The sequence below is a fragment of the Pundamilia nyererei genome, unplaced genomic scaffold, assembly GCF_000239375.1.
Source record: "Pundamilia nyererei isolate P.nyererei 1_Seehausen unplaced genomic scaffold, PunNye1.0 scaffold00173, whole genome shotgun sequence".
Lineage (NCBI taxonomy): Eukaryota > Metazoa > Chordata > Actinopteri > Cichliformes > Cichlidae > Pundamilia > Pundamilia nyererei.
This window is the reverse complement of record NW_005187574.1, coordinates 263,907-268,083: the sequence shown is the minus strand read 5'-3', so window position 1 is coordinate 268,083 and position 4,177 is coordinate 263,907.

Here is a 4,177-nt window from a genome sequence, read left to right as displayed (position 1 = left end):
GGAGGTTTCTTCCTGTTAAAAGGGAGTTTTTCCTTCCCACTGTTGCCAAAGTGCTTGCTCATAGGGGGTCATATGATTGTTGGGTTTTTTTTCTCTGTATCTATGAAGCGCCTTGAGGCGACTTATGTTGTGATTTGGCGCTATATAAATAAAATTGAATTGAATTGAATTGAAACGGTAACTGTAACTCAATACAGTTATTCATATTTTGTATTTTAAATATGTAACGGCGGTACATGTATTCTGTTACTCCCCAACACTGATGACTGCAGAGGTCCCTGTAAATGGTAAATGGACTGATTCTTATATAGCGCTTTTCTACTCTCACGGAGTACTCAAAGCGCTCTATACAACATGCCTCATTCACCCAATCACACCCATTCTCACAAGCACTTTATCTATACTTAGTGCTTTCTAACGACATTCATACACATTCATACTCTGATGGATGCATCGGAGAGCAAGTTGGGGTTAGTATCTTGCCCAAGGATACTTGACTGGAGGAGCCACCGACCTTCCGATCAGTAGGTAACCTGCTCTACCTCCTGAGCTACAGCCTGTCATGGTTGTTGGAGTGGCTGTGGAGTTTGGATTCTATGGGGATCTGCTATTGGTGGTTTGGGTCTTCGGCCGTAAGCAGAGCTGTTTTACTCTGCTTCTAGAGCTAGCTGCACCGCCACAGATAATGCTGGACAGAAGGGAACCGACCCATAGCTGATGATGTTAGTGTGCTGTGAGTGTACTGTATCCAGCAGAGGTGAGAGGTGGATTCATAAAAGCTACGTACCGCAAAGCTGCTTCTAGTTCCTGGTTTAATCTCTCTGTCTGTCCATTTGATTTGAAATGGTAACCTGAAGTTAGACTTACGATAGCTACCAATGAGGCAAAAAGCTTTCAGTGCTTGCATGAACTGTGATCCCCAGTTAGAAACAATAGCATGTGCTGAACCAGAGGCAGAAGGGAACTTCAGCAAAGCTATAAAGTGTGCTTAGAAAAAATGTTTACAATAGTTGATGATTTATGACCCTGAGAGGTGAGAGCACTTGTTTTTTGTGTTTATTTTATCAAGATCCTGATGATCTATGCAAGGCTTTAATGATTTCACTTTAAAAAAAAAAAAAAGAAAAAAGAGAGTGGAGCTCCTGGAAGAAGGTCATTGGAACAATTTTACATTAAATTTTTTAAAGGGAGATTCAATTCAATTCAGTTTAATTCAATTTTATTTATACAGCGCCAAATCACAACAACAGTCATCTCAAGGTGCTTTATAAGGCCTCAACAGCCAAAACTCTAAATTCAGTCACCATTTAAGCACACTCTTGTGGCCTTGCTTTATTAGCAACAACGGCCTCTGCTTGTCTTTGGGGGTGATCAAAGACCTGCTGTGACTCTTCTATGAAATTATCAAATGTGATTGTGCTTGTGGGATAAGTTAGGAGACACCTCAGCTCAGAGAAGTGCTGGGTCTTTGTTATTTAACCAGTCTACAAATGTTTTCCCCAAAGACTATTTAAAACTCTCTCGGTCAGTTGGGTCTTCAGACTACATTGTTTTTGAAGTTGATATTTTTTATTGATCAAACAGAACAAAACCAATTTCTTTGCTCTTATTTTGAAAATTCATCTGCTGTTTACCAGCTAGACCTTCCCATCGCTTACCACCGTGCTCACTAGCAAGGTTGGTTTTGTGGTTTTATTACGTTGGTAAGCAAAATATTGTTACTTCCCTTTATTGTAATGTAAGCTGAGGTCATGAGGTGTGCCCTGCGGCATTACAAATGGCTGTAGTGCTAAAGCCATCATCAGTACCAAAAAGGGAAAGAGCGCATTAATTCAAGCCAGTCAATACATGCTAGCAGGGCCAGCTAATAAATAACCCAGAGTTTGGTCTTGGGCTCGGCCATGTCTTTCAGCCGCCTGTGGCATCTTAATGTGCTGTTTTAATCAAGGCCAGTGGCTGTTAAAAGGCTTACGTTAGCACATTGCCTGCTGCATTTCCATCCATGTTCCGCGGATTTACTTAGAGATCCAGTAAGCCATCACCGGAGCCCTTCGTCCCATTCTTATTCCTTGTATGAAAACCTCACTGTTGCCATGAGGAGCCTGTTACACTGACTTAAACCCCTCAGTTCTTCTTCTTTCTTTATTTCAAAATTAAAAAGACAAATGGCTGGTGTAATAAGCACGGCTTTCATAGGTAATGATGTTGAAACCCACATTTTACCAGCTTTTATCCTGATAGGGGAAAAGAGTCCTCTTTGTGCTGGTCTGAGGTATGCAGGCAGGAGAGCACGTAACACAGGGAGTGCGGCGCAGAAGTTGGATGTTAATACACAGATTGTCCAAAGATTATAGCAGGTTCACTGAGATTCAGCTGGCAGATTTAAGTTGCTGCCTTTCTTCACCAGTAACCATGCCAACTACACTGAGAAACTATTAAAACAGCTCTGCATGGCAAAATAGGGACACTCAACAGAAAGAAGAAAAATGGCAGTCTATTGGCCCACAAACCCAGGATAAGCTTCTCATCAGTTTGGGAAAAGCAGACTGCTTATGGTACAAAACATTTTGCCGAGGAGAGGATTTTGACACTCCGACTCATTTTCATACATATTGTCTCCATAATGTTTCGGGCTGGATAAGCAGCAGAGCTTTAGAAAGCACTCTTTTTTGCAGCAGGCTACTCTGAATTCTGTTAATAACTACACCATCACTGTCAGAATGGCTAAGGTTACACTTTCAAACCAACCTAGCATCATCAGACACATACTCCAGTCATATCGCACTTACAGGTAGGGTATATGGCATTATTTCTAGGATCTGATATAATGGGTTAAAATCATCGTGTGCTTTTCAGTAGAAAAAAACAGGTGCACCTGCAAGCACTAGTTGACTAATTGTTTAAAAAACTTAAATCATTAAACAGTAAAGAGCAATGCTCTGCCCTGACTGTATATACACAGTTGGGTTCACAAAATAATTTATTAAAAAGGGCATGAAAAATATGATTTAGATTTAGTTTGGATGTATCTGAAAGAAATGTAAAAACTTCCAGCTCACAGTTCCACTATTCTTGCACTGGGATGAGATGCTGTCAGTCCCCCTCAATAGTCTATGGAAAAGGACAGATGAGGTGCTGGGGGACAATGATCATTGTTGTTACAATCATAAAAAACAGATTGGTGTGTCAAAGGTGCTTTTTTAGTTTCACATTAACAAATTTGGATAATGCTTTTAATGCTAATCAAATACTTCCATTTTATCTTATTGTTCATTTGTGCACATGGAAACACATTCATTCTTCTTTCCTCACTAATCCTACACTCGTACTGAGTGCATTGACCAACTGCTGTGACAACGACTTGTTTCAACAACTGGATAAGTAGAACATATCTTACCACTTGTTTGTGCCTCCTTTTCAACATAACCCACCTTTCCATGTCTTTCTGTCTAAGCACAATGTGAGCGAGCAGCGGTGGAAGGTGTCAGGCTCTTTGCTCTTATCACAAATCACAGATCTGTGTTGGTCTTCCACAGGTCACTGGTTATGAGTTCAGCTTTTTATCCACATGCTTTCCATGGTCAGAAGAGCCAGGCAACAGGTGTCCGGTTTATGAACTGATTCCTAGAAAAACATGATCTCAAAGGTCTTTACAAGAGATGCTGCATATTGTACAAGGCTGTCGGAGGGAATAGAAACTCTTGGCAGATGCTTGTGTAAACTGTCAGTCATCCAGGTCAAGATAGTCTTAAGAACGTCTTAAGGAGGCGACTGGACTTATCTAAGGCAAAGTGGCTTCTTCGGTTCTAAAACCAAATGTTGGAAAGTCCCAGTATTTAAAAAAGTTGTTAATCACTATTAATGGAAAGCACTACCAAAGGTTTCAGGTGAAACCACAGGGAGACCTTGGCCAACACTATTATGTGACCTACTGAGATCATCTGACACAAAGTGTGAGTGGGGGGCTGTGACGAGATTTAAGGACTGCACTGTAGGTACCTGAGACATGGTGTTGTAAGCTACCTCTTCTTTTCAATAATGGTCATTGATGACTCTTTTACTCGTCTTTCAAACCATTTGCCTTTTCTTTTTTTCTTTTTCTTTTTTTTTTTGCCTGTCCCATTTGGTTCTTTAGCCGTCAGAATTGTTGTCTGAAGACCAACAAGGAGACCCAATG